This window comes from Miniopterus natalensis, chromosome 1 (genome assembly GCF_054644295.1).
Source record: "Miniopterus natalensis isolate mMinNat1 chromosome 1, mMinNat1.hap1, whole genome shotgun sequence".
NCBI lineage: Eukaryota > Metazoa > Chordata > Mammalia > Chiroptera > Miniopteridae > Miniopterus > Miniopterus natalensis.
This window is the reverse complement of record NC_142081.1, coordinates 182,215,294-182,229,478: the sequence shown is the minus strand read 5'-3', so window position 1 is coordinate 182,229,478 and position 14,185 is coordinate 182,215,294.

The window sequence follows — 14,185 nt, the reverse complement described above, 5'->3', positions numbered from 1 at the left end:
CATAAGGGTAATTGTATTTTTACCTTATGTGGCCAGTTTACATGATGAAATTCAGATATGAATTCCTGATTCAATTATGCTTATAATCATGACTTTGTAATGAAATATTAACATTATTGTGTCAGTCACAAAAGATGTATACAGATTTCATAGAAAAATAATCTGATAAAATAATTTCAGACTGATTTTATAAATGTTATATTTCTTAGCTTTGTATAAATAAGGCAGTTATAAATAACCAGTAATATAAGTACAAATCATAAGAATATTCAGGCCACAGGAAACATATTATCTACTGGGGTTTTATTCATGTCACTTTTAACTAGTGATTATTTTATCTGGTTAGAATCCACCTACTGATTCCTGTATAATCTAAAGATCTCAGACTCTAAAATCAGAAAAAGTTAGGGTTGAATTCAAGCTGTAGCAGAGTTTAGTTGTATAGCCTACGACATGGGAGTTGCTGCTCTTAAACTCTCATTTTGACTATGGGGCTAATAGTAAAATCTACCTCATACATGATAAGTGTATATTAAATGTGATAATTTATAAAATATCTTATAATGATAAGTGTATATTAAATGTGATAATTTATAAAATACCTTTATGTTAGGGTCAAATACATGGGTGGGCAACAGTAGGTTTATAGTTGTTCATATGGAAAATAATACAATAATTAATAAACAATAATACAAGAATAAACCCTTTCATATACTCACAACTGTACACTTACTTTTGCCCACCCCTGCATATCATACTGAGCCCACTAAAATAACCAACCATCCCAATTTTCCCAAGACCATCCTAGTTTACCAATGAAATTTCTCAGTCCCAAACTGAAACAGTTGGTCACCCTCCACCACTCACATAAATACATCTGCATACTTTTGTGAACTCAATAAACACATTTTAAATGATAGATAAATAAACAAATTAGTAATATGCAGTCCTCAATTATCCAAAATCTGACTTTTCTAGAATTTTAACACTTAATATCAAAAAGCAGGGGTGGGGGAAAAAACTCTTAGAAATAAATACAGATGCCTCAAATTTCATGAGTACAGCTCATGTGGTTTACTCATATAAGGAGTGGCCAGTCTCAAATTTTTCTATCCCCCTCAAACAATTCCATCAAGTCTTGTTACTGGCATTGCAAACTAATAGCAGAATAGAAGCAAGAACACAGGAAGCAAGAACACAGGCCGCTATCCTCAGAATTGAATTTCTAGATCTTCCTAAATGGAAGTAGTCTTCGAACAGTAGGACAAAATGTTCAAGGCTCTCATGAAAAATGATTACCATTAAAGATGCAACAAATAGGGAGACTCATTCATATATTTTAAATTATGAGCTGGCAGCTGTGAAGAGTGTAGAAACATAAGCATACATTAGCAAAACTAGTCATTTATCGGAGGAAGGAGCAGGGGAAAGACAAGATTAGCCTTGCCTCAAGAGACAGCAAAAGGAAATGCAGAAAGTTGACAATATGTAGCGTTATATTGACCTTTCCCTTTGGTACAGTTACAGGAGCATTTTATTTACTCATCTAACAAGCACTTATTTGAGTACCTACCGTATTATAGGAATACAATATTAAAGAAGAGACATAATGTCTCAGTTAAGTCTACCCTAGAAGGACAAAAAAATTAATGAGCAAGATAACACTGAACAGGAAAGGTGCTAGAGAAGAAATAAAGTAATCCAACAGAGAATGAGACAAGGGGCACTTAACACAAGATGCTCAGGGTTGGCCTCTCTAGATACATGTCATTTGAGCTAAGATTTGAATAGTGAGAAGCACCCTGCTGTGAAAAAAGCCTGAGGAGCTTCCCAGTCCAGGAAAGGCAAGGATAGATGAAAGGTGGGTTTGTGGAAGCGGAGAAGGAAGGTCTGCTGCGGTTGGAGGGTGCTGACGGAGAGCGATGGTCGTCTGAGGTCTGGTTCGACAAGTAGATAGAGACGAGATCATGTAGGCCATGAGACCACAATGGAGTTGTAATAAGAAGTCAGTGGAGGATTTTAAGCAGAGAATCTGATGCACATGTGTATTGGTTTCCTAGGGCTATTGTAACAAAGTGCTACAGACGGAACAGAACATTATTCTCACAGTTTTAGAGGCTAAAAGTCTGAATCAAGGTGTTGGCAATGCAGGGACCTCTCCAAAGCCCTTAGGGAAGGTTCTTCCTGGCTTCTTCCAAGCATTTCTGGATGTCCCCAGACATTTCTTGGTTTGTGGCAGCATAAATCCAATCTCTGCTTCCACCCTCCCATGGCATTCTCCCTGTGTGTCTTGCCTTCACAGGGCCATCTGCTTATAAGGACACCAGTAATATTGGATTAGGGACCTACCTACCCCAGCATGACCTCACCTTAATCTAACTGGTTATATCAGCAATGATCTTATTTCCAAATAAGGTCACATTCTGAGGTACTGAAGGTTAGAACTCTGACATATCAATTTGGGGAGACACAACTTGACTTATAATAACGTGAATAAGAGATTATTTTTGACCCTCTATGGAAACAGAGTAAAGGGGAAAGAGTGGAAGGGGACCAGTTAGGAAGTCATTCCCATAGTTCAGGTAAAGATAAATTAGTGTCTTGCTCTAAGCTGTTAATAGAGAAGATATTGTGGAGAGAAATGAACCAGACTCGCTTATTAATTAAATGTAAAGCATGATCAAAGACTCAATTATAATTCCGGCATTTTTAATATTAACAACCAAAGAGGCAAATGATGGCATTAACTAAAATGGGAAACATTGGTAAAATAACAAAGAGCAAATGTGAGATGTAGGGGGAATTGTGTGTGCGTGTCTGTCTGTGTGTTTGTGTGTGTGTGTGTTCAAGGAGTTGCCTTAATCATTCCAGTATAAAGGTACTTTCTAGAGAGACATGAATATATAATTGATATTAAATGCTAGGTATAAATAAAAGTCTATGCAAGTGGATTTGTCTCTATTGGCAGTTGGGGTGGCAGAAGTTAAATAAACTCTCCTGTAATCCACTCACCATATTTACTGGGAGGTGGAGGCATCTGGGGAAAGTCATCCAACATAGTCCAATATGGTAAATATATGAATAAATGGCCTTCCTGGTAGTAGACTAATTATGTTCACTAGGAGACGATTCTAATCTACGCAATGCTCTTGCTTTTGCTAAATAAACTCAGACTCTATGGATTTATGGAAAATGTCACATAAGCTGGTATGTAAAATGGACAGGTTTAATAAATTGAATGCTCCAAGAAGTATCAGGTAATATTTCACATTTTTCACTTAGAGACTCATCTATTCTGGGCAAGAGCATGCTTATCTGCTGCAACAAAGGCGGGATCTGGGGAGACACCCTGATATGCCTGTCCTCTCTCTGAGCTTCTGTGCCTTTTGATAGCTTGCAAATTTGAAATTATTATTAATGCTTGTTACTGGGTAAGACTTCTGATTTATGTGACTCTGACTTGTCAAATTTATCATTTTTGTTAGGTAAGTAATCACTCTCATTCCAATCCTCTTCTGCCTCTACGAGATGGTTCCCTTAGAGCATATCTTCACAGAAACTAAGAAAATTTAGAGTATAAATGATACCTGGGACCCAGAACTGTCACAGGGCCCACTAACTTTTAGCGATGGCTACTGCTGCTGGGGGTCATACAAACAAAAGTTACAAAATAATTGGTTTGGGTATTGGAGATCATGAACATTGAGGAAAACTTTCAACTCTATTTCCATACTATTCTATACTATTTATTAGTATAGAAAATCTGTAATACATATTGGAAGGAGACCAAGGTAGAAATGAATAAATCTGTAAAATTGTTGGTGTTTGTTTAAGTGAAACAAGTTATTGGGACAATTTAAATGTTTTGTAATATACATTCCCTGGATGTCCCAGATAGTTAAGATTCCATCGTCCATACATGGAAAACAAATGCTAAGAGAGAGCACTCTATATCAGTTATTAGGACATTAGTATCTAAAATACCCCCTATCAAGAAGGCATGGGGATGTCTTGTTCTGCACAGGAATATCGTCAATAACATCATAATAACTTTGTACAGTGACAGGTGGTTACTAGGCTTATTGTGGTGATCACATCATAAAGTATATAAATGTTGAATCACTATGTGTACCCCAGCCTGAAACTAACATAATGCTGTGCATCAACTATACTTCAATAAAAATACTTGATATAGAATGCTGGCATTTTCAAGTCACAAGCATTGATATAAACCAGTGTTCTTATTCAAACTTTTCCAAAGTCCTTCTTCCCCTTTCTCCTTCCTTTAGCTTCCCCCACCCCTCACCTGCTATTTCAGCCCCCAAGGGCTATGTCAAAGACGGCCGCAGCGGAACGCCAGAGGACAACGGAGTCAGCTGTCACCTTCGGAGCGTGTAAAAAGGCAAAACACCTTTTTCTTTTATCAATAACCCAAATATCACTTTAAGCATTCAGAGCATGTACTAGTAACAAAATAAATGGTCACCTCAGTGCTCCCAGACCTCACCTCTGCCCCTCTACTGCCCGGGGGGCAGGATCCGGGGTCTGCGTTTGGTCGCCCGTCGCACCTGCTGAGGCCTGACAAACGCTAACACTGCATGAGCCCTGGCTCTTCCCTCCCCTGCCCTGCTGTCATCCACAAACGGTAAAGTCCCATCCTAACACTGCTGGCATCGGCCAAATCGCTTATTGCTTTTGTGGCCTCTTATCACTTCTGGAAGACTTCTGGTTGCTTGCCTCGGAGTTGACAAATTGGTGTACCCTCTCCAAGGCCACCGGGCAAGCTGCTGCTTTTCCAGTTCATTCCACAGAAAATGCCATAGGGCTGTTTCTCCATGCTGCTGGCACCAATCAAAGCCAGTTCTTTTCTGTTGCTACAATGTGTTGGCAAGGATGCTTCTGCTGAGCTACCCTCTACCAGGGTCCTGCCAGGGAATTAGGGCAGAAGTCATCTTTATACATGCATTTCCTAAAATATATACTCTATTATACTCTGCATCCCAAAGCTCAGTGCAAAGTCCCCTCCCAGGTATCTCCAGCTCTGTCACATTCTATTATTTTCTCTGATGCCACTTCCAGCCCAGTCATAAAATCTTTACAAGCCTAGGGTAGAAAAATCTACCCATAAATCAACAAAATGGGGTATTAAATCTTCCAAAACAGGGTATTTATTTTTAAACAACTTTGACATTTAGAATGTAAATATACTCTGAGAGATTAAAAGATTAATCATTATGAATTTTTAGAAATTTTGAAATACTATTTTAGAATTCAAAATGTGATATTTCACCCCTTTATACTCTGGTATTTTGCTGAGGCCACATTTCTCAGATAGTCCTAGGTGGTTAAAATGGCATGGGAGGGGATGGTGAGAATTAAGGAAGGAAAACACAGAGAGGAGTTATGGCATGAGTAATTACATCAGTTTAAATCAAGCTTTTGCCTTGTGGTGAAAAGAAGCTTGGTGGCATAATTTTTGAGTCTTTTCAAATCCTTACATAAAAACAAGCAGAGCAGATAGGTAACAAAATTTAAAAATCATGAACTCTCAAAACTCTATCAGATGAAAAGGCATGAAGTCAAAAATATAAGTCACAGTGGAAAAATACCTACATGGTATCGGCATCTCTGCAGAAGAAAGCAAAGGGAAGCAGTAAGGTATCTGACGAACCTGAGAGAGAAGCTCCAGAATTATCAACAGGTACTCACTGGAAATCACGGTGGGCCAGTTTCACAACAGTCAGGGAAATAAGGAGACGTTTTCCCCAATCCAGAGCATACTTGCAAGGGGTCCATGGTAAGATCTGTAAGACACTAAAATAGAAATCCATCTATAAACTCCTGAAACTGAACTTGGAGAACTCCTTTTCAGGATAGGCCTCCATGTTGAGTAGAAAGTGCTAAGAGTAAAACAAAATTTAGTAGAAAAGTTATATTACAAAGTGAAAATCCACATAAAAGTGGAGGAGATGATAGGGTCAGGAAATCTTAATAAGTCACCGTGCATTTGTTGACTACATACACAAAATAGAGGAAGGTCTATGAAGGTGGAAGGGATACCCTAAAGTGAGATCATCAGCATGGGCCCAAATCCAGTATGACTGGTGTCCCATAAAAAGGAGAAATTTGGAGACACACACACACAGGGGAAACGCCATGTGAAGATTTAGAGTTATGATACCACAGGGGTACTCATTGTAATGCTATCCTAAGACTGCTGTGTGAATAATATGGGATAAACTTAATGAGATTATGGGATATTTTAATTATCTCATGCAGTATATTCTTTAGAACAAGAATTCTCAGCGTGGAGAAAAAGACATGTAGATTTAATACAAAGGGTTAAATTTAAAAACATGCCTAAATTAAAATTGGAAGTATCAGTATGAACAAACCTGGAAACATTGTTAAACTCGAAAGCCATGGGAATCTCTAAAACTGAGATCTAGCTTGAAACTCGACTACTAGTGAAAAGAAAACAGCATCCCTCAAAGAAATGCTGATTCAGGTCTGGGGCAGAAAATGTACGAAAACCCTGGAATATTTTAGTCATAACAGATACTGAGGAGGCTGTTTTGATTACTATAAGTTTGTGACATAGTTTAAAATCAGGAACTGTGATGCCTCCAGCTTTGTTCTTCTTTTACAAGCTTGCCTTTTTCTTTTGTGTTTCTTTTGTGGTTCCATGCAGAGTTTAGGATTGTTTGTTCTATTTCTGGGCAAAATGCCATTGGTATTTCGATAGGGAATGCACGGAATCTGTAGATTGCTTTGGGTAGTACAGACATTTTAATACTATTCCTTCTGCTAATCCCTGAGCACAAAACATCTTTCATTAATTTGTGTCTTCCTCAGTTTCTTTCATTAATGTCTTACAGTTTTTGGTGTACAGGTATTTTGTCTCCTTGGTTATATTTATTCTTAGGTATTTTATTTTGTAGATGCAATTTTAAATGGAATTGTTTTCTCTGACAGTTTATTATTAATGCATAGGAACACAACATATTTTTGCATATGGATTTTGTATCCTGCAACATTACTAAATTTGCTTATTAGTTCTAACAGGTTTTTTGGTGAAGTATTTAGGATTTTCTCTATAATATCAGGTCATTTGCAAATAGTGACAGTTTTACTTCTCCCTTTCCAATGTCTAGCCTACTTACTCTGGGTAGGGCTTCCAGTGCTATATTGACTAAACGTGGTGAGAATGGACAGCTTGGTCTTGTTCCTGATCTTAGAGGATAAGCTTTCAGCTTCCACCATTGATTGGGATGTTAGCTGTATGCTTGTCCTATTACGTTGTAGCCTTTATTATGTTGTGGCACATTCCTCTACGCCAACTGTGTTGAGAGTTTTTATAATTAGAGTATTAATTTTTGCCAAATGCTTTTTCTGCATCTATTGGTATGATCAGAGGATTCTTATCCTTCATTTTCTTTATGTGATATATCACATTGGCTAATTTACATATGTGGAACCATCCTTGCATCCCTGGGATGAATCCCATTTGGTCACAGTGCGTGATACCTTTGATGTGTTATTGAATTTGGTTGGCTAGTATTTTGTTAAGGATTTCTGTGTCCATGTTCATCAGGGATATTGGCCCATAATTTTCTTTTTTTTTTTTTTTGGTGTCCTTGATTTAATTTTGGTGTCATGGTAATGCTGGCCTCAACAAATGAGTTTGGAAGTATTTCCTCCTTTACTATTTTGCAAAAGTTTGAGCCGAATTGGTATTTTCTTTGAACGTTCGGTAGAATTCACAAGTGAAGCCGTCTGGCCCTCGACTTTAGTTTGTTGGGAGGTTTTGATTATTAATTCAATCTCCCTACTAGCAGTTGGTGTGTTTAGATTTTCTGTTTCTTCATGACAGGCAGCAATCTTTTGTCTGGCAGGTGTTATTAAGCAGCATTGCATCAAACTGGATCTGCACGACTCCCATCCATTCTTCATATCTGAAAGAGGGCTCTTTCTAAAATTCAAATTTAATTATACTAATCCTCTGGTTGTAATCCTTCATTTCAGGTATATATCAAATAAGGTTCTCATTTGTCTGGCCATCACTGACTATTTTAATGTTATGTTTCATATCAGTGCCCCTGGTTCCCCTGCTACCACTCTTGCACTTCTCAGCCCATTCTCTACACAATGCATCAGCAATTTAAATATGATTATTCCCATGTCCTGCTTAAAATGCTGTAAAATGTCCTTCTTTATCTAGCAAATAAAACGCAAGCTCAGTTTGCAGCTCCATTTTCTGCCAGGATTAACTTAATACTTCATGGTCTAACAATACGAAACTGAATAGTCCCAAGGGACACAACATAATTCCTAACTTTTGAATCTTTGCTAATACATGGTTTTGTTTTTAAAATGTCATCCCTTTCTTTTTTATAGACATTCCTTCCTCATTTTTAAGTTGCAACTTAAACACTTTCCACATAATTTATAATTATCTGATTGTATGAATTTCTCCCACTAGATTTAAGCTCCTTGATGACTTAATTATATAACTAAATTATGTGATTATTTTCCCAATGACTGAAGAATAGAAGCACTCATAATTATTTATTGGACTTAAGGGTAAATAAATAAAATAATATATTCAATGGTTGGTAAGTTAGAAATAATTACTGGAAAATCCTTAAGTGTATCTTGTAATTTCATAGACTGAGTGTACATTGATGCCAGTGGATGTACGCTCCATTGGATGCCAATGCCTTTTATATTTAACAAATAACACCTTTTCCCAGCAATTCCCTATGTAGAAAAAATATTATTAAAATGTTATATTATAATAATATAACTATTATTTTACAATAAAACATTGTTAATTTATACTATAAAATAAAATATTATTCTTTGTTAATATAGTTATGTCATATTCCAAAAATATTCTATAGAGAGTTATACCATACCCAAAATGGCAGTTCCTCACAATGGCTGAAATGGCAAATAAATTGTAAACCCCTATGATGGTTAATTTCATGGTGTCAACTTGGTTAAGTCATAGCACCAAGTTTTTGGTTAAACACCAGTCTTGATGTTGCTGTGAAGTGGTTTTTATATGCAATAAAATTTAAATCAATAGACTGAGTAAGCAGATTACCCTCCATAATACGAATGGGTTTTATCCAATCAGATGATGCCCTAAGGGAACATACTGAGGTCCCTGGAGGAAGAAGGGTTTCTGCTCTAAGCTGCTTTCACCCAAGACTATAACATCAAGTCTGTCCTGAGTCTCCAGCCTCCAGGGTGCCTGCTCGCAGATGTTTGACTTACCACCCCCACAATCATATGAGACCACACGAGTCAATTTCTTAAAATAAATCCCTCTCTCTCTCTCTCTCTCTCTCTCCACCCCCTTTTTTCCTCTCTCTCTCCCCTAAGATAAATGAATAGATAAACAGGCAAGCAGACAGACAGACAGATATATAAGGAGATATATATAAACATAGATATATAAATATGTAGACATACATACATCCTATTGATTCTGTGTCTCAGGAGAAACCTGACAGATACAATCACCTAAAGAAAAATGAACAAGGAAATATTTGAGTAAATTATCGTATATCCTACCCAAATCCCTCATCACTACTATGCTGATACCAAAACTAATGAGGCAAAATAATAATAATAGTTAATAATAAGGCAGATATTTATGTGTTAAGAAAGTCATAAAAATATTTCTGTGCATAGTACCATTGAGTTTTAAAAATCTAGTTATGTATATGTGAAGATATTACAAATACAAAATTAATAATAATTATCTCAATAAGTAGATTGTAACTATTATTGTCTATTTTCTTGTTAGTATAATTTAAATTATTTTTAATGACTCTGTATTGTTATTGTAAAATAGTACCAGAATCATGTTTTAGAAGTATAAAATATTTCATGCCTGTTCTCACATATCTCTTCTGTTGTAAATTATTTTTTACTGGCATAACAGTCACCCCTACTTCTCTCTTCCTTTTACTTGACAAAATCATAACCATATTCCAGTAATTTAGTTCATGAATCACCTTTTCTCAGAAGCCTTTTCTGATTCACCCCTTCCAAGTAGAATTGCTTACCATCTTCTCTGAGACATCACTGAACCCTGAATAAATGTATAGCATATCAAATATAACATAGTGCATTTATTTTTTGCTTTTGAGCTATTTCTCTCTTCTAGATGTTTATTCAGTGATATTCACTCACTCAGTAAATACATGTCAGTCACTCTTCTGGGTACAGGAGATAGAGCAGTTAACAAAACGACATAAAGCTGTGTCCTCACACAGTTTACTTTCCAGTTACTGGAGAGTGGCAATAAGTTAAACAAATAAGAAAAATCCATCTAATTTTGAGTCTCAAGTCTTCAGACTCTCTCACCTACTCCTGCTCTTTGCTGCATTCATCTACACCCTAAGGCTCTTCAGCTCACTTTTGAACTCTTGGTTTTCTGGATCATTGTCACCATATCTCAGAACTACTCAAATCACCATAATTCTTCCAGTGCCCTACAATTTTAGTTCCTGAAACTTCCTCCCTGAATCTCCTATTCTTCAAGGTCATAACCTCTTCCCTCTTATTAGTAATAACTGCAAATTTTTCATATTTTATTTTTTGTACATTCAACTACTCAAATACCACTTCCCATTTTTCATTTTAGTCACTGTAGCTCCAGATTCTAATAAATTTTATTCCATCGGAACCTAGAGTACATTGATTCCATCAACTTTTATTGTCCCTTAAACTCCCTGAGACCTTGCTTCCTTTCCTAACCACTTATTATAATCGTCTGTGCACACCATCAACGTCTTTGCTGCCTTCCCTCTTGTTAGATACCTACTTGATTGAAACAAAAGCCTACTTATATCTAACAGTAAACCTACTTCAGGCCGATATCCCCAGAACCAAATATACCTGACGGGGGGAAATGCACACAGACAACCAAAAACAAAACCACTGCTGACTAGCCCTGGTGGGATAGCTCAGTTGGTTATAGGATCATCTTGATCTGCCAAGGTTGAGGGTTTGATCCCAGGTCAGGGCACATACAAAAATCAGTCAGTGAGTGCATAGAAAATGGAACAACAAGTCAATGTTTCTCTCTCTTCCTCTCCCTCTTTCTCTGTCAAATCACTAAATTTATAAACATTATTTTAAAAAACACTGCTGAGTATTCTCACTTTAATAGTATCCTCAGTAACCTCAAGTGGCCCTTCATACTGCCTGAGGAAACCGTATTTCCCTGTCTCACCATTCCACATTCCTAAATGACCACTCCAGACCTTCTCCCTGCTCTTTATTTCTCCACAGTGTCATCTCTGACCTTCGTTCAAAATTTCGAAAGAGCAATTTGAGTCAGAGGAAATTTTTTCGAACTTCCAGCCCACATATCCACACACACGTGCATCTGACAGTCTCCTTCAGCTTCTCTCCTGTTTATGTGGAGGCCTCATTCCTACCGTTCCCCTTCTGCACTAGGTTTCATTCTTTCCCCTGGTCAAAACTGCTCCAGAACTTCTCGCTCATTCAGCATCTCCCATTTACCCTTGACTGCTCGATTCTGCCCATCAATATAAAAATGTGATATTTGTTTTCCCACCTTAACAAGAAACCCTCCCTTGACCCGTTTCAGCCTTTACTAATGTACCATTGCTCTTTGTACTGTAGCAAACTTCTCTAAAAGAGGTCTGTACGCATTTTCTCCAATTCCCTTCTCCTATTTCCTCTTAAGCCCATTCCAGTTAGCGGTTTGCTGCCACCTCAACAGAAGCCCTCCTTTAAATGTGCCCAGTGCTCCTCAGGCAGCCTCTGACCCCGCTGATAATTCTCTCTCCCTCTGCACACTGTTCTCACTTAGCTTCTGGAAATTCGGTGTCAGCTCATTTTCTTCCTATATGTTGGGTGCAACTTATTCTCTCTGCTGGCTTCTCCCTTTCATCCTATCTCGAAGCAGTTCATATCTAAAGATACAGTTCTAGTTTTTTCAAACACCTTCTCCAGGTAATTCCATGTCTTAAATGCCATCTACCAAGTCTGCCAAACTTATATCTCTAGCAAGTATCTCCCTCCACAATTTTGCAATTATATGATCAGACATCTACTTGATGCCTCCACACGGATGTCAAAAAGGTGCCTCAGTTTTCACACGTGCATTACTGACTTACTGATAACAGGTAACCACCGTCTCCAAACAGGTAACATGGACTGAGACGGTGAATGGGTTGTATCCTCAATCAAACATTGCAGCTGTGGCCAAGGGGTAATAGACGCCAAGAAAGAAGAAATAAATTTTTAAAAATCTACTATTTTCAAATTACTAGACTGGCTAGAGACTAGAATTAAATCACCACTGTGATCATTCAAATCAAACGCCATGCAAACACTAGGCAAGCCCCGTGGAGCAGCCCTTTGCAGAGGCTGTGCAGCACTTCAGTAAGTTATAGACCCTGTGCGGGGCTTCTGCAAACATAGCAGATGGTTATGCAAATGAAGTACATGTACCAAGTCTTAGTAGTAAATTTAATTAATTATGAACTTATGAGATGGAATAATTTCAAGATGCTTTCCATTTAAAGACACTTTGAAAGGAAATCTCAAACATTCCAGTAAAATCAAAGAGGTTGCAGGCTAATGGGCATTATGAAGACTTAGCATCGTTTCTTAAGACATTTTATTTATCATAGCTGTAATTAAATTTAAAATACTGACATATTTTAATGATTCTTAACTATATGCAAATCCCAAAGGGATAGGCAAATACATCAAATATATTTATAGTGCAATAGGATTATTCCATAATTGTGCATCTCAGTAACTTGTTTATGAGCATCACATAGCCGTCAAAAACTGGAACAGGGTCAAACTTAATTCAAATTCTCTATAGCATTCAGTTAATGGGGAACATAAAAATGAGACTACTGATTAGTGTACTAACTTAGGTTTCCATTGTGACAGAGAGAATTTTTAAATCCGTATTTTTATGTATGTGTGTTTGTTGTTTCTTTGTTTCAAGAAGAATGAAATTTCAAAGGCTACTAAGTAGAGGATTCAGCACAGCTAAGTTCTGGCCCTATCAATGCGGCGGTCGCTGGGATTCATTGGGAGTTCCTTAGCCTGCCGGGGTTTCCGTTTTCACATCTCTAAAATGAGGGAGAGAATTAGGTAGCTGTTTAATAGAATACTATGCCTTTAAAAGGTATTATTTACATGGATAGTATCCTTTTTAACTGTGAGAGTATATAAATGATTGTATAAGCTGACTTTCCTTGTTACTTGTGTGTGATCAGATCTGGATTAACTCCAGGGAAAATTATTATGCTTCACTTTGAAAAAAGGGTCAAGGTATATTAGATTATTATCATATTAAAATAGACAAAAACAGTGACAGTTCATAAAAATTCAACAAGCAAATATTAGAAACTAGAACAAATAGCATGATGTGCCATGTTAGAAGTTAAACAATAAATGTTCCATATATGAGTCATCGGAGTCAGAATTCCATGCACTCTAGACATAAAGTTTTTATTTGAGCACCTTCAAAATGATATATAAGCAATTTTTATTTTTCCAATTTAGGAAAAAAGTACAAAATCCATCTTTTTATGAATATTAAATCCACCATTTTTAAAAGTTTAGTGGTATTAAATGTGGATGTGTGCATTACTTTGCCTGCCTCTGCCGTATGTGGCAGAAAGGAAAAATGATTATACTGTCTCTCTTTGAGGTTAGGAAACATCTACTTTCATCCTAGAATCAAATTCAAGCCCACTTCCACTTAATAAAATTATTGGGTAAAGTAATGAAGAAAAAAGAAAGATTAAAGATAGAATAACTATTATGAATAATATTTAAAAAGAAGACAAATAAGAATCAGGAGGGAAATGACTGGAAACGGAGGCATCCACTGCAGGCATAAAGGGAAAGAGGTCGTGGGGGTGAGAACCAAGGGAAAGAGAAAACGTAGCGAGAAAACAGGAGTAAATGCGACAAAGAAACAAATTGGCCTTGGAACGTGTGGAGCCTGGTAGCCCCGCCAGTTGATTTCTAAAGCGTTAGAGTTGCCCCGGGTGGGGGGATGGTTTGATGAAAGCCTAGATCTATTGCTAAGTATGTCTCCTAAACAAAGAAAAATTTAATCTTTGCTGATTATGTGTGTTTTTAGTTTGGGTTCATTCCTGGAGGAAAC